Source organism: Trachypithecus francoisi, unplaced genomic scaffold, assembly GCF_009764315.1.
Source record: "Trachypithecus francoisi isolate TF-2019V2 unplaced genomic scaffold, Tfra_2.0 Lachesis_group8, whole genome shotgun sequence".
NCBI lineage: Eukaryota > Metazoa > Chordata > Mammalia > Primates > Cercopithecidae > Trachypithecus > Trachypithecus francoisi.
Window position 1 is genome coordinate 85,981,277 of NW_022681473.1, and position 25,826 is coordinate 86,007,102.

The 25,826-nt window shown below is 36.8% G+C and overlaps 1 pseudogene; it reads left to right on the top strand.

Annotated features, from left to right (window-relative positions):
• The first annotated feature begins 12,324 nt into the window (after window positions 1-12,324).
• Window positions 12,325-12,731, top strand: LOC117081401 (annotated as a pseudogene).
• Window positions 12,732-25,826: the final 13,095 nt, after the last annotated feature.

The window sequence follows — 25,826 nt, forward strand, 5'->3', positions numbered from 1 at the left end:
AATAATGGGAGAGAAATAAGGTACATTTAAATAATGAATTATAGCCATTCAAATAATAATTATAACAACTGTATAGAATCATGGAGAAATGTTTACAGTGTTTTAAGTGAAAGAATATAAATAGCAGGTACCCCATTATTACAATTACAGAATATATATACTCACATTTATTAGAGCTAGATGAGGAAATGTTAGAAAGAAAAATGAACAGAATAGAAAGCCGTCCAAGAAAAGTTTTATGTATACATGGGGATCAATTATATGGTTTAAGTCACTTTAAACCAGTGGGGAAAGAATGAACTTATCAAAAAATGGTATTGGCTGTCTGTTGCACTCAATATTAAAAAGACGGATGATAGATTTTTAATTTTTCTTTCTTGAGATAACAGTCTTGCCCTGTCATCCTGGCTGGAGTGCAGTGGCACGAAGTCTGCTCATTGCAACCCCCGCCTCCTGAGCTCAAGCAATCCTCCCACTTCAGCCTCTCGAGTAGCTGGGACTATAGGCATGCGCCACCAGGCCTGGCTAATTTTTATATTTTTAGTAGAGACGGGGTTTCACCCCAGGCTGCTCTGAAACTTATGGGCTCAAGAAATTGCCCTGCTTCGGCCTCCCAAAGTGTTGGGATTACAGGCATGTGCCAACGTGCCCGGCACAGATAGATATATATTTTTAAAATCAATCAAAACTATCTTTTTATACATAGTTTGAGATACATATCTAACTGTATTTACTACAATGAATAGAAAAGTAGAAGTATAAAATGCAAAAGACTATTTTTATAATTTTTGGATAAGAATACCTTAAACAAGTCAGAAAACTAGAAACCAAAAAGGAAAAGACTAACAGATTTGACTATATTAATATGTGAAACTTGTTTCTGGTAAGGGATAACATAAACAAAAATAAAAGAAAGGCGACAGACAGGAAGAAAATATTTATTACATATAAAATAACAAGCGAAAAATGACCATACTACATAAAGAGTATCTACAAATCACAGGAAAAGCAACATCTCAGCAGAGGACATAAAAAGATATTTCATGGAAAAAATGCGATTATCCAATAGTATGCAAATTAAAATACAGTACACCTTGCTGCTAATAATGAAGATAATTAAAATCGAAATGACACAATTTTTACTCACAAGACAGAGAAAATGGACTTACTGACATTAAGTAGTGTTTGCAAGTGTTCAAAAAAAGGCACTCATACACTGTTGGAGGATGTCTAATTTGGCACAGGCAGTATCTATACAAATTTCTAATATGCTTTTTGATCCCAACATTGCACTCACAGGATTCTAGCTTGGTAAAATATTCTAACTTGTGCATAAAGACGGGTGTTTGGCTGGGCGTAGTGGCTCACACCTGTATCCTCCCACTTGGGAGGCCAAGGTGGGTGTATCACTTGAGGTCAGGAGTTCAAGAACAGCTTGGCCAACATGACAAAACTTTGTCTCTACTAAAAATACGAAAATTAGCCGGGCGTAGTGGCACATGCCTGTAATCCCAACTACTTGGGAGGCTCAGGCAGGGGAATCACTTGAACCCTGGGGGTGGTGGTTGCAGTGAGTCAGGACTGTGCCACTGCATTCCAGCCTGGGCGACAGAGTGAGACCCCATCTCAAAAAAACAAAAAAAAAGATGGGTGTTTATTATAGACATACACACACAAACACGAAGGAAATAGCTTAACTGTCCATGTTAAAATAATCGACTGCACAGCTATTCAAGATCTCCAAGACATGTTGTTCGCAAAAACAAAAAAAAGTTGTCCAATAAAATATTTGATTAATATATATTTAGAAAACATTGCATGCCTTAAACCCATGTATATAAATACATATTAAAAGATCCTCAAGAAGAAGTATCAAACTAATAATCATGTTTACCTCTTAGAAAGGAAAATTAGTTTAATTGAAGAAGGTGAGTATAAAATGGAATTTTAGCATTCTACTTTATATATTTTGGTACATATAAACTTTTACTATCAAGCACATATTTATTTATGTAGTAAAGCAATGAAACTAAAAATGAAAGTCAAGAAGCAAATGTATTATAAAGATATCTATAAATTATCTTTAATAACAATCATTAGGTAAAGGCATTATTATAAGCAAGTTTCAAGCTCTTTTATAAACATTGTATTATCCCACTTTATCTTCACAACAATTCTGTGAGGTACAGAAGTAGGTATATATTATTATTCTTATTTTGTAGTTGAAGATACATTCTTAGAGAAGTTAAGTAATTTGCCATACTTTGTATTATTGCATTTACTGAAAATGCAGCCTCTTTCTTCCTCATGAGAGAGAGGCAGATGTAATGAGTTTGTCTTATAAGTGTGGTATATGAAAGTTCAAAAACACACACAGATAGGCATGTGGCTATAGCCTTCTTTGCAGAGTTTGCAGAGTTTTATTATTATTATTATTATTTATTTATTTATTTATTTTTTATTTTTACTTTTTGGAGACTGAGTCTCTCTCTGTCGCCCGGGCTGGAGTGCAGTGGCCGGATCTCAGCTCACTGCAAGCTCTGCCTCCCGGGTTTACACCATTCTCCTGCCTCAGCCTCCCAAGTAGCTGGGACTACAGGCGCCCGCCACCTCGCCCGGCTAGTTTTTTGTATTTTTTAGTAGAGACGGGGTTTCACCATGTTAGCCAGGATGGTCTTGATCTCCTGACCTCGTGATCCGCCCGTCTCGGCCTCCCAAAGTGCTGGGATTACAGGCTTGAGCCACCGCGCCCGGCCTGCAGAGTTATAATAATAACACAGACTGAGAATTGTGAAGAAAATCAAGATAATTAGAACTATTTTAAGGTTATGATATAATCAAATAAAATATGAATGTACTTTACAAACAGTAAAATGCTATGCAAATAGAAGTTATTACAGTGGTCTCTGTTGAGTAGTAGATGGCTTAGCAGAACTAGAAACCCTGAGTAGAATTCTGGCTCTAATACTTCCCAAGCACATTTCTGTAAAATGCAGCTAACATTCTTTCTTTCCCATCCCATATTCCTACATTATGTGCATATAACTATACATACATACATATAGGAATATGAGAAATAAGTGAGATGATACGTATAAAGGCATCTAGTATAGTGCCTGGCAAGTTATACATGCTCTGTGGATACAAGTTCTATACGAAATTCATTAAAAAAAAAAAAAAAGACATATAGCATAGGTCAGACCAAAGCAAAGCAGAGGACTGAGCATTGTTAAAATTTTGGTGTTAATTGAAGACCCAACTGCCTCTAGTTTTTTCTAGTGACCTTGGAAATACGTTAAAAAATATCAACAGACTGAGCTATCTGAAACAATTTTTAGAGAAAAGCTGTCTTTGTGTTTGAGAATATTAATCTAATCATTTCAGACAATGATCTCTATGATTGTGATTTAATCTAGCAACTGTCACTTTTGCATTGTGTAAATTAATTTGTCTCCGTTTGATCACGGCTCCTAAACTACACAGCTGTGGACATGTTGCCTTCCTTCTTTGATTCATTAAAATTACTTTCACATTCACGGTATTTTCATGACTGCTTGATATATTGCTCCAAGCATTGGTAAGTAGATAAAGAATTTCTGGCAGTTTGGGAAGGATGTATTTGTCCTGTAAGATATTACATCTTGATGTATTGCTATTGAATCACTTGGAAAGTGTTGAATGAACTGTTGAGCTTTGGTACCTATTTTCAGTGTCTAATGTTGGGTATCTAATGTACATCACACTTATGTGGTATATATAAATATAAATAAACATATATATAATATATAATATAGGGCCGGGCACGGTGGCTCAAGCCTGTAATCCCAGCACTTTGGGAGGCCGAGACGGGTGGATCAGGAGGTCAGGAGATCGAGACCATCCTGGCTAACACGGTGAAACCCCGTCTCTACTAAAAAATACAAAAAACTAGCCGGGCGAGGTGGCGGGTGCCTGTAGTCCCAGCTACTCGGGAGGCCAAGGCAGGAGAATGGTGTAAACCCAGGAGGCGGAGCTTGCAGTGAGCTGCAATCGGGCCACTGCTCTCCAGCTTGGGCGGCAGAGCGAGACTCCGTCTCAAAAAAAAAAAAAAAGTGTGTGTATATATATATATACACATATATATATATAATATAGAAACCTGTTGTATATAAGATAAATATATACATAAATATAAACATCAAGTTGCTTATACTTTCAAGGTTATGTACTGCATTTCTACTCCAACTTATGACAACAAAAGGGTGTAGAAGAGATAACCACCTCTCCTTGACCTTAATTGAAGTTTGTGTTTTGAGCTGAAAACTAATCTAAAACCCACATTTTCACTTAGGGTTACAATCTCTTTGAAATATTCAGACTTGAAGATAAAATTGAGTCATCTTCAAAATGACTTGAAACTTTTTTTGCTTCTTTCTCCCTTGCCATAGCCAGCTGAATTTGACATATCTTTGCTAACAACTTTTCCATCCTAATATTAATGCTGTCACACCTCCTTTAAATCTTTGCTCAAATGTATCCTTCTTCAGGCCTAACTTGAATATCCTATTTTAAAATTTATATACATCCCTGGACTCATTTCCTTCATCCTTCTCTAATTGTTTCTTTCTTGCATCACTTATCAACTGCTTCTTGTCATATAATACACATATTTATTGTATCTGTTGTTTATTATCTGTGGCTTGTAGCTAGTATATAAATTCCATAAAGCAATCTTGGTTGACTTTGTCCACTGATATGTCTCAAGCATCTATAAGAGGGCTTGGCACAAAGTAGACATTTAATAAATATATATTTGAATGAATGCATGAATATGTTTCATAGGTGCCTCCTTAGGAAAAAAAACTTTTTTTTTTTTTTGAGACAGGGTCTCACTCTGTCACCCAGGCTGGAGTGCAATGGTGTGATCATGGCTCACTGCAGCCTCAACCTCCTAGCCCAAGTAATCCTCCCACCTCAGCCTCTCGAGTAGCTGGGACCACAGGCATGCACCACCATGCCTGGCTAAATTCTTTTTAATTTTTTGTAGAGATGGGGTTTCACTACTTCACCCAGACTGGTCTTGAACTCCTGGGCTCAAGCAAGCTTACTGCCTCAGCCTCCCAAAATGCTGGGATTACAGACGTGAGCAACACTGGCCTCAAGAAAATTCTTGATCTGATTTGGCAATGCTCATAAGAACACCATCTAATCACAAGAGAAAATGGTATTCATGGAGACTGTTTTGGGTGAGTGAGTGACTTTCTGAAGAATATGTTCTCTTGGTAAAATATGTGACTAGGTTTAGTTCTAAAATATATATTCATTTCCTTGGAATGCTTTCATATTATTTGTGATTTAGAATACCCTCCTAGTTCAAAGTATAGCATCTGTGTGGTTATATGCGAAGATGAAAAACTAGCAACTTTTTTTTTTTGTATTACCCGAATGGAGATCTTTGATCTCTGTGTTTAAATTTCAAAGCTTGAACTCTAGAATCACAGTGCTATGTTCTTAGATGCTATTCCTATACTCCAAAGGTCTTAAGGCAAATGAAATACCAATTTTTTAAAATAAGAAGTGAAGTTAGGGGAAATCTCAGAAAAGAGTGACATGCTTAGCAGTAATTTGATGGCAGAGAAGAAATATCAACAAAATGCTTCTTTTTTATCTCTCACATTTTAGGGCTACAGTTTCAAAATATGTAGACTTCACATATGTTCCTAGGCCAGCAACATTTACATAAGGTAAACTTGAATAGGAAAGTTGAGGGAAAAAAAGAGAGAAGGGGTTGATTGTGAAGTGTTGCTCTTCGGAGTTGTACATGGCCCAATTTGTTTAATTAAATCCTTGAAACATAGCTTAAGATGTAATCAGTCAATTCTTTACTGAATGCAGATTCATTAGGAGTATCCAAACAAGTCTAAACTAATGCAATTCACTTCAAAAACAAAAAGCCCAAACTAAACAAGATAAATTAATTAAAGATTTTTGATTAATAACTCATGTTTGTTCTAGAATAAAAGAATTTACTGGATAGTTACCTTCTTCATCTACATTGTACTTTGGTAAATATTTATTGAAACACTCTTTTCCACAAAGGTTTTAAGGTGGCTCATAACAAAAGCTACATGAAATTAAAAGAATAAAAGACCCAGAGAAAATGTTAGACCAATATGCCAATGTTAATAGAATCTTAAGATTTGGCCCTGAGCTTTCTGGCAGCCATATATAAAATTAATCACACCATTAGTTATATCATTCTCCTTATCAGGAAGGATCACATGAGTCTTTCAGAAGAAACAAAAGCTCTTTATGGCATTGAATTACACACAGAATTTCTCACTGAAATTTTATATAAAAGATACAGAGTAATATGTAAAATTACTCTGTAATTTACATGACTATTTCTTGTAATAATTAAAAAAATAAAAACAGAAGACACCATCAGAAATAAGTACATGATCCTTTGGGAGTGCTGGATAGGAATAATTAGCTCAACTTAGGGGTATAAGGTAGGCTTCCTGGAGGAGTTGATACATGAACTTAATATGCATAAATTACCCAGGTGAAGAAAGAATGGCAGGGAAGCACACTGCAAGCACAGTAAACAGTACACCAATTCTTTGCTCCTCTAGTACTCTGATGTTCAAATAGTTACGACATATTTAATTAGAATTTGGTTTCTTGTTTATATGAGTAATTCAGTAAAAGATGCAGTCACTGCCATTCTAAAAACCTTAATTGAGTAATTCCATCTTAACCTAAATTTGACTTGGTTCTCATGAGAAAAGATGGAAATTGGTGAAAACGACATGTAGATCGTATAGTTTAACCTATATAATGTGCTCGCAGCTGTCCCTCACACCCTTGCAACAATCCTAACATATAAAAAGGCTCTAAGATGGGATTAGGAAAGCATGAAGTCGTCATCAAAAGAACATAAATTAGGTCCTTCATTAGGGGTTAGAGCTTCAGGTGCAAGGAATATGAGGCTTGTAAATGGGACTAGATTGGAGCCTTCTCAATCTTTTGATCTTCCATCCCACAACTCTAGAAGAATAACCAGTATGGGAAATTTTCTAGGTCACTCATTCCTATCTTTGGTAGCCAACTATAACCAAGATGATTTCTAGAATAAATAAAGCATGAATGAATGGCTTAGAATGGCTCCATTTTGAGCCCGTGAAGAAGACCAAAAGATGTAGATAAGGCTGACATATTTTCAAGCCTGATTCAATAGAGTAGATGATGAGATGGGAATTTCATATAGCTGATGCTCCAGTTGTAGATAAAGATATTCTATTTTCCTAAATTGTCATCTCTGGATGCCTTGATAAACTAGTATAATTGCTGTGGAAGGCAGGATAAAACTTAGAAATTGGGGTAATGAACATATGAGGACTAATATTTGTATACGTGGATGATCCTCTTTAATACTGTTTTGAATCAAGGTGAATCAAATAGATACTTGGAAACAGATTGTTAAGAGGATTTTAAAAGTCTAGTTTTGAACACATTATGCCTTCTTAATTTAAATGGAAGGCTTAAAACCATCAAGTTTACTTGCTGAAATTAATCCTGAGGTGTTAAATAGCTATATGATCCTGAGAAATTTATTTAATTTCTTTTTGCTTCAATTTTTACTTCTGTACACAAGTTATAATAATATCTATCACATAGTTTTTAAAAAATGTGAAATGAGTTAGAACATGCTAAATGCTTCTAATAGTGTTCATCATACAGAAAAAAATTTTAAGTGTTAATTGTTGTTGAAGTTGCAGTTGTTATTATGTAGAGAGACCCCTGAACATAGACCTTCTCACTTCACTTCTTCACAAGAATAAATATCTATTGAATGGATGAATGAATGTTTACTTATTTTCACCTTACCATAAAAATAGCACTGTTTTTTCACTGCTGAAATGGATTTTCTATGGGTAAATGTAATTATCCACTTTGTAGATTCCTTGTAGATTCCTATTCAAGGAATAGGGTGGAAATTGGAGTTTTTTAAGGAAAGATGGAAGGGCCATACAGAGTCAGCTAGAGACAAATTCCATCTGATAGCTTTCATTACTTAGGATGTGGACACGTATCCTCACAGTCTCCTCTGTTATTAGTTGCTTGGCATTTAATACATTTCTAGAGCAGAAAGAAGTAAGAAATAAATATGATGCACTCATCAATAAAAAGATGATGCAAACTACAATAATTTTAGAAAGCATTTATCAAACAATGTAAAGGAAAAGTGTGAGAGGCTAAGGAAAAAAAAACTAGATGATAAAATGAGATATAGAAATAAAATGGAATGAACAACAAAGAAAGATTAAATATTAATGATATACAGAAGTGTCCCCCTTATCTGCGATTTTGCTTTCCAGTTTCAGTCACCCACAGTCAACCCTAGTCCAAAAATATTAAATGGAAAATTCCAAGGATAAACAACTCATAACTTCCAAATTGTGTGCTCTTCTGAGTAGCGCACAGGATGCGAATAATCCCTTTGTTCAGAGTACCCACGTTGTCTCTGCCACCTGCCTGTTAGTAACTTAGTAGCCGTCTTGGTTTATCAGATCACTTGTCATGGTATCTCAGTGCTTGTGTTCAGTAATCCTTATTTTACTTAATAGTGGGTACAAAGTACAAGAGTAGTGATGCTGGTGATTTGGATGTGTCAACGATATGCTATAAAGTGCTTCCTTGAAGTGAAAAGGTGAACGTTTTCGGCTTAATAAGGAAAGAAAAAAGTTGTATGCAGAGGTGGCTAAGATCTATGGTAAGAATAAATCTTCTCTCTGCGAAATTGCAAAGAAAGAAAAATGAATCTGTGCATAGTATATATAGAGTTTGGTTATATCTACAGTTTCAGGCAGCCACTGGGGGTCTTGGAATGTATCTCCTGTGGATAATAGGGGACTAGTCTATAACAAAATAATTACAACCAGAGGACTAAAAGTTGAAATAGTGAAAATAATAAAATAAGATAAAAATGATATGAACATATAACCAATGCATGATATTAGGAACAGCTAGTAAAGAAATAAAAAAAAAAAAAATCAGCTGGGTGAGGTGGCTAGCCTATAGTCCCAGCTACTCGGGAGACTGAGGTTAGAGACCAGCCTGAGCTACACAGTGAGACTCCGTCTAAAAAAAAATTTTTAAAGTAAAAAGCCATATAGGTTAAAAGGGGGAAATAGTTTAAAAAGGTAATCAGAGGTTTCAAATAAAAGTAGAATATAATGTCCAGAAAATGTCACCTACTTTTGTCCTCTGAAGTTCTCTCAAAGACTCTTTAGCCACATTCGCTTAGAGCGCAGACCAGTATTCCTTTACCCCATTTTATGCCTTAATCCTTGAATGTAGTCTTTAAACTACAGCTATCAATTCATACAGATCCAAATTCTTTCCTTGAACACAGCAAAAAGTCAGGTGTTTCCCCACTCTGGCCTCTTGTTTTAAAACTTTAGTTTCTTGATATTATTATTACCGGAAAAGTATCCCATGTCATGTGAGGAAGTGCTCCTCAAACTTTAGTCTCTGTATCCCTTCAGTCGGGCAAAGCAAACAAAAGTAATCTCTGGAAAGAGTGGTGTTGAGCTTGAAAACAAATCAGTAAAATGTTGTTTTTTTAAATTATTATGTACAAAGTATTTTTTCATTGCAAATACAAATATATCAGTGTTTGCATTTTATGGAAATTCATATTCTGGGTTTTTTGTTTGTTTGTTTGTTTGAGACGGAGTCTCCCTCAGTTGCCCAGGCTGGAGTGCGGTGGCGCCATCTCGGCTCACTGCAAGCTCCGCCTGCTAGGTTTACGCCATTCTCCTGCCTCAGCCTCCCGAGTAGCTGGTACTACAGGCGCCCGCCACCGCGCCCGGCTAATTTTTTGTATTTTTAGTAGAGACGGGGTTTCACCATGTTAGCCAGGATGATCTCAGTCTCCTGACCTCGTGATCCGCCCGCCTCGGCCTCCCAAAGTGCTGGGATAACAGGTGTTGAGCCACCGTGCCTGGCCCAAATTCATATTCTTTAAAGGTCAGCCAGAATACACTCTTAGGATAAATTACACAGAACAGCATTGGCTAACTATACCATAGGATATCAATTAGGGTTATGTGAAAAACACCAAATAAACTTAGGAAATTCCAGTTTCTAAATAAGTTAAATGGCTTTATTTGCTAGAGAAAACTTCCAAAACACCAATATCTTTTATACTTCTCTAAAAATGGGCTCTAGTACCTTCTATACTAACTTGAAAATGGAATCCCTCTGAATGTATGTTGCAAAGCCCAAAACTAATATTTCATGACATATACTTTGAGAAACAGTTTCAAGAGAAAGAACTATACAGAGAGGTAGAAAATCTAACTCTCTAATCAAGTCTCTACAATGTCTGAATCCAATTGTGTAACTACAGGAATAATAGGAGGAATTCAAAAAGCCTGACAATATATTGAAATGGGAAGAGAAGCATCATATCTGGAAAAGTGATCGAGCTAACTGAACTTTCTTTTTAAAATCTGGACTCTCTGAATGGAGCATTACATGTTTTTAACTTCAAAAACTTAAAATAGTTTGAACATGCTTCTTTGAGGTGAAATATGCCTTAATATGTTTTGAATCTAAAATAAAAGAAAATAAATATACATATGCAAAGTCTTATTTATTGAATAACTCACTTCCATGGTCAGTTAAATTTGAAGATCCAAATCTTTGTCCATTTCTTTTTGAGATTTTCAGTTTTTGTCTATGTCACATGAAGAGTTCATGTCATTGCACAAGTGCAAATAACTTATTGAGGAAAGAAAAACTGCTATGAAACATGCCAATATTTTATGCCCCAACTGAGACATCTGTGCACACAATTGACATTCAGAACTCCCTGGTATACATTATTTCATAAGCCTTTGCATATTTTGCTTTCAAGCCCTATTATTATTGATTTAAAAGAAGTGAAACTTTTTTTTCAAATATTATCCACTACCTTTGAAATGCTAAAGTGAGAATCTTTGAAATGAGTTTGGAAAAAATCTTGAATAATCCACATCATCATAGACATGTAACACTCAAATGAATTCACTCAGTCACTGCCCTTTAACAGCTGTGTTTTTTCTTATAACGTTTAATTTTAATATTTGCAACTATATTTTAGTGTAGTTATAGTGCCCTCTCTATGAATATACTTTCTGGATTAGAGAAAGGATGCAGAATATTTTTCCATAACAAAGTCATTTGGGTTGAATTGTCAAAATCTAATCCTCATAACACCACTCTCATTTGATTTTGTAAAATGAAAAAAGACGTCTACTTTAACACACTCAGAGCAGGATTAAGACATCTTTCAAACCTTCTGATCACTCCAAAGATTAACAAAAATGCTTTGCTAACTTTAACCAAAAGACCAGATGTAGAATAATCTATTTTTCCAGTAAGTATTGAAAGGCAGGATTATACAAATGGAGACACACATATATAAATGGGGGTGATCTCTCTCTGTATCTCTCTCACTATTCATACATACTTTTTCTTTAGTGCTTTGAAAAGTGACATGTTGCTTTTAGGTTAGTATATGAATCAGTAATGAGTAAAAACTACTTTGAAGATGACTTAATGTTATATTCATTCATAATGGAGATAATTTTCCTTAATATTTAAATTTCATGTTTTTCAGGAATAAATGTTAAAAATCAAGTTTAATTTTTAAACATACATAACCTCTGTGCCATTCTGTCTTCACTTCCCATTAGTTCCCAAACAAAGCCCTACACAATCTTTAGTTGATTTCCTTACTGTTTAGTAGAGTAGATGTCCTCTTATATGATGTGAATAGAACTGGTAGTTCGTTAGTTAATTTAAGAAATAAAAATAAAATTGGGTTAAACAGAATTGTGTATGTATATATACATTATATACATACATATATATAAAAATTATATTTTTTAACTTAAAATGTAATTTTAAAATTTATTTTTAATGTAAAGTTTATAATGTGCCAGCATTCACAAATCTTTTGATGTTAGGGCCAAGGCCTTTCTTTTTGATATGGTTTTATTCTCTGAAGTCTTTCTTGCATGAATCACATACATAATGCATTTTCTGATTTCAATTTCTGGTTTCACTAAAATGGAATGGAAACTTAAAGACACAAGGCAATTTGAGTGCAAAATCCTCATACTTAATGATCAATTGGTTGATCGATTGCAACGCTCCTTCTATTTTTCACATTCTTAATTTCACAGCATTTAAAAATTATTTATTGTAAAACATATTAAATACACAAAATATAAATAAAGTGTCTTCTGTGATGCTGCCTATGAAGGTGGCAGTCATCTCCTATTCAGCATCATGGCCATACTCAGAACCCTCATAGAGCCCAACATTGTCATAAAGAGGACAAAGAAGTTCATCATCAGGACAGATAAATATGTCACAATTAAGTGTAACTGGTGGAGACCTGGAGGTATTAACAACAGGGTATGCAGAAGAGTCAATGGCCAGAACTTGATGTCCAACACTGGTTATGGGAGCAACAAGAAGACAAAGCACATGCTGCCTAGTGGCTTCCGGAAGTTCCTAGTATCCAGTGTCAAGGAGCTGGATGTGCTGCTGCTGTGCAACAAATCTTACTGGGCTGAGATTGCTCACAATGTTTTCTCAAAGAGGAACCACACAGCCATCATGGAACAGCAGCCTAGCTCACCATCAAAGTCACCAATCCCAATACCAGGCTGCACAGCAAAGAAAATGAATAGACAGGTTGTGTGCACGTTTTACTTGTGTTTAAAGAAAACCATAAAAGGCCGGGCGCGGTGGCTCAAGCCTGTAATCCCAGCACTTTGGGAGGCCGAGACGGGCGGATCACGAGGTCAGAAGATCGAGACCATCCTGGCTAATACGGTGAAACCCTGTCTCTACTTAAAAATACAAAAAAAAACTAGCCGGGCGACGAGGCGGGCGCCTGTGGTCCCAGCTACTAGGGAGGCTGAGGCAGGAGAATGGCGTAAACCCGGGAGGCCGAGCTTGCAGTGAGCTGAGATCCGGCCACTGCACTCCAGCCTGGGCGGCAGAGCGAGACTCCGTCTCAAAAAAAAAAAAAAAAAAAAAAGAAAACCATAAAAACTGCCAAGAAATGTATGAATAAATTAAGGAATAATAAGATAACAAATATTGGCATATGCAACAACTAGGTTAAGAAACAGAACACTACCAGTACCTTAAAAGCTCTCTTTGTTCCCCAGAGGCAACCATTAGGCTGGCTTTTATAGGAATCGGTCTCTTGCTTTTCTTTGCAGTTTTGCCAATCTGCATTATAAACCAAAAAGTATCTGAGACAGGTCTCAATCAATTTAAAGGTATTTTGCCAAGGTTATGGACTATAACCTATGACACGGCCTCAAGAGGTCCTTCCTAACAACATGGGCCCAAGGTGGTTGGGTTGCAGCTTGGTTTTATATGTTTTAGGGAGACAGAAGTTACAGGCAAAGACATAAATCAATGCATGGAAGGTACACATTAGTTCAGCCTGGAAAAATGGGATATCTTGAAGCAGTGGGGTTGTTGGGTGGCAGGGGGACTTCCAAGTCATTATGGATTCAAAGATTTCCTAATTAGCAATTGGTTACAAGAGTTAAGCTCTGCCTAAAGAGTTGAAGTCAGCATAAAGAAATATTGAGTTACGACAAAAGGAGAGGTTGTGGAAGCCAAGGTTCTTATCATGTAGATAAAGCCTTCAGGTAGCAGGCTTCAGAGAAAACGTCTCTTAGCAGGCCTTAAATGTCAGACTCTGCAGAAAAGACATAGTAAGGGAAGGAGATTTTCTACAGAACGCACATTTCCCCCACAAGAGACAGCTTTGCAGGGCTATTTCAATATATGTCAAAGAAATATATTTGGCAGTAAAATACTTTGACTTCCCTCAAGGCCTGCTATTTGTCATGTAATGCTACACCAGAGTCAGTTTGGAATCTGGTATCTTATTGCTATCAAGAGCCTGCTTCGTCAGTCTCAAGATCGCTGTTTTAATGTTAATGCTGGTCAGATATGTCTAAACTCCAAAGGGAGGAGTATATAATGAGACATGTCTGACTCCTTCCCATCATGGACTGAACTTGTTTGTCAGGTTTCTTTGGGATCCCCTTGGCCAAAAAGGGATCCATTAAGTCAGTTGGGGAGCTTAGAATTTTATTTTTGGTTTGCATTATGTATTATTAAATAACATTTTGTTTAGTTTGGCCTTTTAAAATATTTTTTAAAAATAGAATCAAGGTGTAGGGTTTTTTGTGCTTCTTTCATTCAACATTATGTTGATGTGTTTAGCTCATTCCCTTTTCCTGTAGCATTACATTCCATTTTATGACAATACCTCAGTTTACCTCTTCTACTATTGATGGACATTCAGATTTTGTTTTAGTTTAATTCCCCCCACAGTAGATACTAAGAGAAAGATCTGCATGTAGGGAGCTTATCTGGAAAGTGATACCTGGAAGCTCTGTGAAGGAGTAAGGAAGTGAGACCTGGGAAGAAGAGCCCACTTATTTATAAGGAGATTACCACAATGAGCAACTGGGCTCATTCCCATTGGGAACTCTGAAAGATAGTGTGAAACACACATTAGACTTATCTACTAAAGGAGGAGGGATCTGGGCTATTTATCCACCATCCTAAATTGGTTGAAAGCCCCTGTTGGGACAGAAATTCTCTTCTACTTAAGGCTTGTCCCAAGTATTCTGCTAAAGACGATGCCTTCAGGCAATCATCAGGAACTATGTAGGAGGCAATCATCTTAACAGCAGCTGTCTAGGATAGATTGAGGCGGTATGGATGGAGTCCTTTTAAGATCTGCTACTGCAACCGCTTGCACCCTTCAGATCCACTCAACCCTCACACTATGTTCACTCTATGTTGCCACTGATTCTTCAAGTTTTTAAGGTACAGGTACCTGAAAAACAGAAAGAAAATAAAAGGCTTAAATGTAGATGGAGTAAGTACAGTCCCTACTGCTGTAGTTGGTCCTGAGGCCATCAGTTGATAGTCATCATCTCCCTCCTTTACCACCCATGGTAGATGTCCCTTGGTCAGAATATCTCTTGGATGTTCTCTTGGTAGGTGACCCAGTCCTTCATCTTTGAGGGAACTGAGTTTCTGGTTACCTTGCCCTTTTCAAGACCAGGTAGTTGCAACTGCCCATGTGCTATTATCATTGGGCATGGAATCACCAAGAGGTACCCTGGGGAATTCTGAGTTGGAAAAAGTTGATGACTTTATACTATAGAATCTTCCTGTCAAAGAGCATGGTAATTATCTATTTGGTCTTTAAAAATGTTCTTTAATAGAATTTGATAATGTTATGCATGTAAGGATCAATACACGCACATATACAAGTATATCCACACATATCCTAGATTTTGATGTTACTGTGAATATGATTTTCAAGTTATGCTTTTTAATCATTGGTGGCATATAAAAACTGCTTTTGTGTATTGATTTAGTTTCCAGAAAATTGGCTAGATTCTTTGGGGTTTTCTAAATGAATAACCACATGTATTTATGATTATCCAATTATGATTATTCTGTTTCAGTGCAATTTTAATGTATTTTTTTCTTTTTGTTTTCCTGTACTGAGTGGGAGAGTAGGACTTCCATCAGAAGATCAGGTAGGAATGGATGATAGTGGGCATCCTCTTCTTGTTTCTGCCAACTTTTTAAACTAACTTTGTACTCCTGGGAGAAACCCAAGTTAGCCATAATGTATTATGTCTTTTATATGCAACTGGATTGTGTTGGTTAAAATTTGGTTTAATATTTTTGAAGCTATATTCATGAGTGTGACTAGTCTATAATTTTCCTACCATGTGCCAGCCATGTCTTATGTTTGTGGCATGATTATGCCAGCTTTAAAAATTGGGTTGGAGGCCAGGTGCGGTGGCTCACGCCTGTAATCCCAGCACTTTGGGAGGCCGAGGCGGGCGGATCACGAGGTCAGGAGACCGAGATCATCCTGGCTAACACAGTGAAACCCTGTCTCTACTAAAAATACAAAATTTAGCCAGGCATGGTAGCGTGCGCCTGTAGTCTCAGCTACTCTGGAGGCTGAGGAAGAACCACTTGAACCCAGGAAGCAGAGGTTGAGCCAAGATTGCACCACTGCACTCCAGCCTGTGCCACAGAGAGAGACTCCATCAAAAAAAAAAAAAAAAAAAAAAAATTGAGTTGGAAATTGAAACGTGTTCCTTCTTTTTCAATTCTCTGAAAAAATTCATATAAAATTGGCCTTAACTATTTCTTGACTATTTCATAAAATCCGGCTTTTTTTGTCCTTTTTCTTTGTGGCAAGATTTTGAACAACTGTCTGAATTCCTTTAATAGCTATCAGGCTATCCAGCTTCTCTATTTTTTCCTAAATCAGTTTGGTGAGTTGTAGTTTGTGGTAATTCATTCATTACCTCTAAATTTTCAACTTTATTGCCATAAACTTGTATACAATATCTTATCATTACCTGTTTAATCTCTGTAGTTTCTATAGTTATGCTCCCTTTAAATTCCTAATAATGTTGTCATCTTCTCAATTTTTTTCAGTTTTCTCAATTTCTTCAGAGATTTGTCAATTTTATAAATATCTTAAAGAATCAACTTTTGGCATTGTTAATCCTCCCTCCTATCGTATGCTTGGTTTAGCCCTTACTTTTATTCATTAAAATATATTCTTTGTTATTTCCCTTACTTTTCTTCACATTTTTCTTGCACTCTTGTTCTTATTCCTCAAGCTGAATTTTTAAAAATTCATTTTAAACTTTTTTTTTTCTAATGAAAGCAATTAAGGGAATAGGTTTTGCTCCAGTTCCTCAAGGAGCATACATATTCTATTATTGTTTAAATACAAGTTTGCATCCCCTTCCCTTCCTCCCTCCCTCCCTCCCTTTCCTTCTTTCTTGTGTGTGTGGTTTTTTTTGGGTCTGGCTCTGTCACCCAAGCTGGAGTGCAATGGTGCGATCTCTGCAACCTCTGCTTCCTGGGTTCAAGTTCAGCCTCCCGAGTAGCTTGGATTACAGAGGCACACCATCACATCCAGCTAATTTTTTGTATATATGTATTTATAGAGACAAGTTTTCACCATGTTGCCCAGGTGGCCTCGAACTCCTGAGCTTAATGGATCCCTCCACCTTGGCCTCCCAAAGTGCTGGGATTACAGGTGTGAGCCACCACGTCTGGCATAATTACAAGTCTTTTCTATATTTTTAGTTTTGCCATCCACTCATAAGTTGTTTAGATTATTATTATTATTAATTTTTTTTTGAGACAGAATGTCACTCTGTCAGCCAGGCTAGAGTGCAGTGGCACGATCTTGGCTCACTGCAACCTCTGCCTCCTGGACTCAGGCAATTCTCCTGCCTCAGTCTCCCAAGTAGCTGGGATTACAGGCATGTGCCATCACGCCCAGCTAATTTTTGTATTTTTAATAGAGACAGGGTTTCACCATGTTGGCCAGGTTGTTCTCAAACTCCTGACCTCAGGTAATCCATCTGCCTTGGCCTCTCAAAGTGCTGGGATTACAGGCGGGAGCCACCACGCCTGGCCTAGATGATTTTTTTTTAAACTTTAATTTTCCAATGAATGAAGTTTCCATGTTATCTTTTAAAATTATTTCTAACAGTTGGATTGGGGGAGAAGAATGTGATCACACTGATGCTGATCATTTGAAATTTAATGATGCTATTTTAAGGCCTATAATGTTATCATTTATTATGAATCTTCCATGCTTATAAAGAATGTTTATTCTTCATTCACTATGGACAATTTATGTTGATATTTACAATCTTCTACTTTATTTATTTACATATATTAAACAGGTTTTTATATGTGCCTGCTATTTATGAAAGCTGAAGTTTTTGTGGGTCTTGTTCTGCTGTCTGTTGTTTATGCTGGTGCTCACTCATGATGCTTTGTTTACATATGTGTTTTGTGATTTTTGATAATGGATCTAGTGCTGGTTTTCTTTGAAACTTTGTAGAAACTTTCTGAAGCCTCCTAAGAGAATTTGATTCTATTTTCTGCTGTTGTAGCCAACTGGGGACACTCCAGATAAAATTCTCTACCCAAATATTTTTGGACACACCGATTTTATGAATGCAAGCCCAAACTCATATGAATGCCCTCTGGTGGTTATGTGTTTTCAGGGGATAATTTTTCCCCTTTGTGACACAGCAGCGTTTATTTCATTTTTACCCTTACTCAGTGGTTATAATCTCATGGAGTACCAGCTTTTGGTAGAGGATCTTTTTATTGTAATCCTCATCTTGAGCATGCCCTAGCCTGTGTATCCTGTTCCCCATAACCTATGCAGTTGCCAAAACGCAGGTTCAAGGTCTCCAGAGTTCAACAAAAACTATCAGGGCAAAAGCTGTCATTGATACTTATGTTCAGGGATTCATGATTTTTACTTCAAGTCTGAAATTGGCATATTTGTTACTTTGGTGGTAACCTACTGATCTATTTTTAAAATGCCACTTTATCTTTTTTGTGTTTTCAAATGGCTTTATTGAGATATAAATCACACACCATAAAATTTTCCCCTTTGAGGTGTACAGGTCAGTGGTTTTTAGTATTTTTAGAGTTGTACAACCATTACTACTATCCAGTTTTAGGGCATTTACTTCACCCCAAAAAGAAATCTATATCCATTAGTAGTCATTCTTCACCTCACCCACCAACCCTAGGCAATCACTAATTTCCTTTCTGTCTCTATGGATTTGTCTATTTTGGGTATTTTCTAAGAAATCAGTCATATATCATGCAGTGTTTTGTGATTGTCAGCTTTCACTGAGTATAATGTTCTCAGGATTCTTCTATGTTATAGCATGTATCCGTACTTAATTTCTTTTTATTGCCAAATAGTACTCCACAATAACAATGAATCAGATTTTATTTATCCATTCATCAGTTGATGGACATTGGATTGTCTCTACTTTTAGCTATTATGAATAATGCTGCTTTGAACATTCATATACAAGTTTTCAAGTGGCCAACATATATTTTCATTTCTCTTGGTCGTATACTTCAGAACAGAATTTCTGGGTTATAGGATAATGCTGTTTAACTTTTTTTTTTTCTTTTTTTTGAGACAAGGTCTGGCTCTATCCCCCAGGCTGGAGTGCAGTGGCACGATCTTGGCTTACTGCAACTTCTGCCTCCCAGGCTCAAGCCATCCTCCCACTTCAGCCTCCCAAGTAGCTGGGACTACAGGCACGTGCCACTATGCAGGGCTAATTTTTGTATTTTTTGTAGAAACAACAGGTTTTGCCATGTTGCCCAGGCTGGTCTTGAACTTGTGAGCTGAAGCGATCTGCCTACCTCAGCCTTCAAAATTGCTGGGATTACAGGCATGAGCCATTGCTCTCGGCCTGTTTAACCTCTTGAAGAACTTCTAGATCTTTTTCCAAGTGGCTGGACCATTTTACATTCCCACTAGCAGTGTATGGGGGTTCCAATTTCTGCATATTTTTGCAAACATTTGTTGTCTGTCTTTTTTATTATAGTCATCCTAGTTAGGTATGAATTATTAATACTATCTCGTTGTGGTTTTAATTTGCATTTCCCTAATGAATAATGATATTGAGCATCTTTTCATGTGTCTATTGACCACTTGTATATCTTCTTTGGTCAAAAGCCCATGCAAATGCTTAGCCCGTTTTTAAATTGGATTGTCTTTTTGTAAAATTGTAAGAGTTTTAAAACTATTTTTATAGATGTCTCTTATCAGAGGTATAATTTATAAATAGTTTCTCTCATTCTATGGCCATTTTTCCATTTTCTTGATAGTGGCTTTGAAGCACAAAAATGTTTAATTTTGATGAAGCCCAATTTATCTATTTTTTCTTTTGTTGCTTATGTTTTTGGTGTCATATCTAAGAAACCATTGCCTAATTCAAAGTCATGAAGATTTACACCTATTTTCTTCCACAAACTTTATAGTTTTAGTTCTTAATTTAGATCTATGAACTGTTTTGAGTTAACTTTTGTGTGTAGTGTGAGGTAGGGATCCAACTTCATTCTTCTGCATATAGATATCCAGCTGTCTTAGTACTATTTTTGAAAAGACTGTCCTCTCCCCAACCCCACCAACTGTCCTGGTACCTTGTCAAAACTCAAGTGACCATAAATGTGAAAAATAGACATATAGATCCATGGAATTGGGAGTCTATTCCATGGATCTGTATGTCTATACTTATGCCAGTACCACAGAATCTTTATTTCTGTAGCTTTTTAGTAACTTTTGAAATTCCCATTTTATTTTTAAATTTAGTATTGGGATTTTCGGTGTATTTCATCTGCATCCTGCAATAACCAAATCAAAAACTATTTATTCATTTATTTACAGTAGAATGCATTAGTGGTCATTCCAAATAACTGAGCTTTTTTTCATTTCTAATGATCTATTTCAGGTATAAAAAAAACTTAAAATAAACAACATAACAACCATGTAGTCTCCATACACCTAAGAAAATAACGTAACACAATTATAATAAAGCTCTCTGTGTATAATTTTCCAGTCACATTTCTTATAATCCATTCATTCAAAATGATCAACATCATAAATTTATGTTTATCATTCCCATGCATATCTTTATACTCTTACTTAGTGTCATTTCCAACACCTGCTCTACTATATATCCTCTCCTATAAAGGCTATACTTTAAATACTTGACACCCAGCCTCTCTTGAAGATCTGAAAGGCCATAAAACACAGTCAGAGCTGATGAGGTATAGTTATAAGTCTCTAGCTTGGGTGATCTTTTCCAAATGAAAACGTAAAGACTTGCTATAGGCAACATTTTTGCCCTTCATATTGTTTTCCTTTCCATTTTTCTAGCTTGGAACATAGACAGGAGGCTGAGGTAATGATTCTTGTCATCATTGGTGACAAGAATGAGGAAGAAGGCTTTTATGCATACCCATGGGAGAGATGAAAGGTGAAAATAGCCTGAGTACCCGACAGCATTGTTAGACCCTTGTTCCTGGTCAGGATTGCCCACCTAGACCCCTTGTTCCACAAGACAAATACTACCTTTCATCACATTCATGCCATTGATTGTAAGACACATCATTATTCCATATACCACTAAGAAAAGAAAATGCTATTATACAATAATATAATATTTTCTCTTCACATCAGTTGTAAATGATTACCTAATTTTACAAATAAAAAACATGAAAAACATGTGTTCTTAGAGCCAATGAGATATTTTAAATACCCTTCTCTGTTTAAACCACCATCAGGTGGAGTTTCAAATACCTGCGATGAACAGTTTCCTAATTTATACCATTCTGTAATAAGTGGACAAATTTAGATTAAGTTAATGTATTTGAAAACAGAGAAGGAGGAAAATCAGGCTTTGCTGAGAAAGCTGCAGACTTGTTATATCAGACCTGGTCCATGTATTGGCAGATGTATTCCTTTCCCTTTTACTGTTCTGATCTGTAATGTACTCCTTCAGACTATGTTCCAGCTGAGTTCAGCAAATGAGACAATTTACTGGAGAGTGAAAGAAGATGACTGAGGGTGGGGATTGTATTCCTTCTCCTCCCTCTCTGTCATAAGTGATATTTCCATTAACAGCTGAAACTTCTCCCTGGATCTGGCTCCTACCAGACAGGCCAGCCAATGTTGCAGCATCTGCTTACTGATCCTGGCTCCTTGTCTTTTTGCCCTTTCATCCTAGAAGCTGTAGTGGCTTCTTGCTTTTATTCATCTCTGAATGGTTCTCACCATTTTCTATTTGGCATCTCTGCTGTCCATCACCTGTGTAACCAATTCCTTGCATTAGAATCTCCCTGACACATCAAATATGTGAATTGGTTTTTGTTTCTCTAATTAGAAATCAGTTGAGACTTTTTAAAGAATGTTGAATTCTCAATCCTAAGCTAAAGTTATTGCATACTAAGTCAGAGAGATAGGAATGGTAGCAGGAGATATGACTGGAACCCGAGAGAATTCTGATTCTCTGAGCCTCTCCCAAGCACCTAATATAATATACTCTCTGAGGAAACAGACAATTATTCTCAATGTAAAATGCAACTGGCATGCATCCTGACAACAGAAGAAAGTTTTTATGTCTCTTCTCCCCCAAGCTGTTGATTTGAAAGCTCAAGGACAAAATAAATTTTACTCTTAAGATGTTTTCTATACATTTTAGTTTCTCTTCCAAGTAGAACTTATCATTACCATTATCCTGTTCTCTTTCCACACTGAATGTTAATTGTATACACTGGAGGTGAATAAACATCTTTTGGGCTTAGGTTGCTGGTCCATCTTTACTTGTAAAAGAGTTTACCTCAACTGGGTGTGCTGGTCTAGGAGGTGAATGCAGTAAACAGATGAGATTTAGATTGTCTCTCCATAGGAAGCAGGTGAGTGTGTTTGGATTATTAGTGAGATTTTGTAATTTAAGATATGGGGAATACAGTGGGTATGAAAATAGGACAGCCAGAAAAAGGTAGTAAACATTTGTGAGGGTTTTTTTTTCATCTATTTCTTGTATTTATTAATTTTTTCCCTGACAATAACAACCTGATTTTTCTTTGAGATTACCCCTTTCTCACCCTCAGCCCATTCAATTTAGGTGGTATTAACACTACTTCTGCCTACAGGGATAGGCATTTGATTCAGGCCTGACCAATCAGAACACTGTACCTCCTTGGCCAAAATGTTCAGAGATGGCCACACACCCTAATTAAAGCCTGTGAGATACACAGTTAGGTCTTTGAAAGGAAAACATTCACTCTGTTTATGTTGAACATGGACTTCTGAGGATGTTAAATCTGGAGCTTGTCAATCACTTTGCCAATATAAGAGAAGGACATGCCCAAGGATGGAGACAAGACACAGGGAAACAAAAGTGAGAGACATAAAAGAACCAATTCTTGATGACACCGCTGAGCTGCTGTATACAGCCATGCCTAAACCCAGTATCTCCCAGAAGTTTTAGTTATGTTAAGCAGTACATTCTTTTTTCTAAGCCTATTGGAGACACGCTTTCTTTCCATCCTTTCTCCTATCCTTCTATCCTCTTTTTGCTGAAAGAACCCCAAAAGAAGTTTCTATATATGTATGCCATATTTTATATGTTATTGTCTCTTTCCCCCTTCCTCCTTCCCTTTTGCTGAAAGAATCCTAAGTATTATAGAAAGCATTTGAATATTCTTGCACATCCTAGAGCTGAAGATGACTTAAATTTGATAAAAGGGAACTTAAGATGCTATTTATGTAAACAAACAGAAGCTCTCTATTGATATTATTGCATGCAGATCAGCATTGTGGTTTTAAAAACCTAAGCAACAGCGTTTTGATTTAAAAAATCTAAGGTCAATATGTTTTCTTAATTCTCATGGTACAAGGTTTTAGTTATTTTATTGCTGCCAATGAAGCTGATCCTAGGACACTCCTGGTACTTCATCTATGATATTTGGCTCTGTGTCCCCACCCAAATCTCATCTCAAATAGTAATCTCCACGTGTTAAGAGGAACCTGGTGGGAGGTGATTGGATCATGGGGGTGCTTCCCCCATGCTGTTCTTGTAATAGTGAGGGAGTTCACATGAGATCTGATGGTTTTAAAATGGCAGTTTCCACTGTGCACTTTCTCTCCTGCCATTACGTAAGACATATCTGCTTCCCCATTTGCCTTCCACCACGATTGAGAGTTTCCTGAGGCCACCACAGCCATACAGAACTGTGAGTTAATTCAGTCTCTTTTCTTTATAAATTACCCAGTCTCAGGTAGTATCTTTACAGTAGCATGAGAACAGGAATTTAGGAAGGATATTAGAAGCTGTTACACTGCCATTTACAGATCACAAAAGTTCATTAATATATACCCAATGGAGTATATTACTCAAAGTATTGGTTTTCTCCTAAAATAAAATTTCTTTGTTTTAGAAAGGATGCTAGTGAGTCTTTTTTGGCTAATTTTCTACTTAGTTTTGGAAGAAAATCTAACACAGTGTTTTAGAGTTGAAAGGGAATATAGCATTATTTCAGCCCCAAACCCTCTTTTTTTGGGTGCAAAAACAGTCACAGAAATGTCAAAGAGAAATTGTGGATAAAATGATTAACAATTTGAACAGCCTTTGGCAACTAAAGGGTGGGAAGGAGTGGAGTTGTTCTCTCTTTTGTACTTACTTTTCCACTCTCAGGTCTACTTCCATGGCTACACAACGGGCTTCATAGATAATTTTGTAATTACACATTTTTCTCTTAATCTGTATGTATATTATTTATTTTTTTTTTAAATGTGGATTTTGTTTATTTCCTATCTGACCTTCCAGGCTCATTGGAACGTGGACTATATAAAAATGTCAATTTCAGGCCGGGCCTGGTGGCTCACGCCTGTAATCCCAGCACTTTGGGAGGCTGAGGCGGGCGGATCACGCGGTCAGGAGATCGAGACCAGCCTGGCTAACACAGTGAAACCCCGTCTCTACTAAAAATACAAAAAATTAGCCGGGCAGGGTGGCAGGTGTCTGTAGTCCCAGCTACTCGGGAGGCTGAGGCAGGAGAATGGCATGAAACCGGGAAGTGGAGCTTGCAGTGAGCAGAGATCACACCACTACACTCCAGCCTGGGTGACAGAGTGAGACTCCATCTCAAAAAAAAAAAAAAATACTCAATTTCATTATTGGTTTATTAACAATGCTAATAAAAAAGATAATGTCACATACTTTTTTAGTAGAAGGGAAAGGGCCAGTGAGAGCTTAACAACATATTTAGACAGCAGTGCAGGAGAATTTGGAATGGTTCTTCTTGCCTCCTCTAAAGGCCCATCTTACTCTCAACCTCGACTCTCAAGAAGGATGTGTAAATATGTCCAGTAGGGCTGTGTTTACCTAGCCTGTGTTCACTAGCCTGGTCTGACCAAATGCCACACAGCAGGCCAGGCAAATACCCAGAGTGCTTGAGAATTAGTCTGTATTTCCCCAGTATTTAGTAGATGCCATGCATATAGAATGTTAATACAAACTTTTTAAGTGAACTAAAGAACACTGAGGCAAGTCAACATTTCATTCGTTTAGAAGCTTCCTAGAGACTAAACTTGCCTTTAAGTACCCATTATTATGAATAATTTTCAGAACTTTGCATAATGAAGCAACAATATTGTTGATGACTGAAAGTATGATTTCATTAACTACTTCTGAATTTTTTTTTTTTTTTTTGAGACGGAGTCTCACTCTGTCACCAGGCTGGAGTGCAGTGGCGCAATCCGGGCTCACTGCAACCTCTGCCTCCCGAGTTCAAGTGATTCTCCTGCTTCAGCCTCCCGAGGAGCTGGGACTGCAGGTGCCCACCAACACACCCAGCTAATTTTTTGTATTTTTAGTAGAGATGAGGTTTCACCATGTTGGCCAGGATGGTCTCCATCTCTTGACCTCGTTATCCACCTGCCTCAGCCTCCCAAAATGCTAGGATTACAGGCATAAGCCACCACGCCCGGCCTACTTCTGAATTTTTTAAAACAGTTTTTTACACATGAAATTATACTCAATACAACATACTTGTTTTACAAGTTGAAATCTTTACCGTTATGGTACGGTTACAGGAATGCAGGTAATATTAGTACATTCACTTAGAGCAGAGTTATCTATCTTCATAGGGCTTAACACAAAGCCAAGACCGAGTTACTTGCTTAAACTGCTTTCTAGTCTCTGACTTAAAACAAAAAAGAAAAATTACTTCTACGTCCTCTCTATGTCAGGATGATAAACAATGCCAACAATTAAGTGGTCTGGTATTTCTATAAATGGCAGATTGTATTCCAGTAGTTCTTAAGTTGTAAATCTTAAGGTTTTAGCTAAATA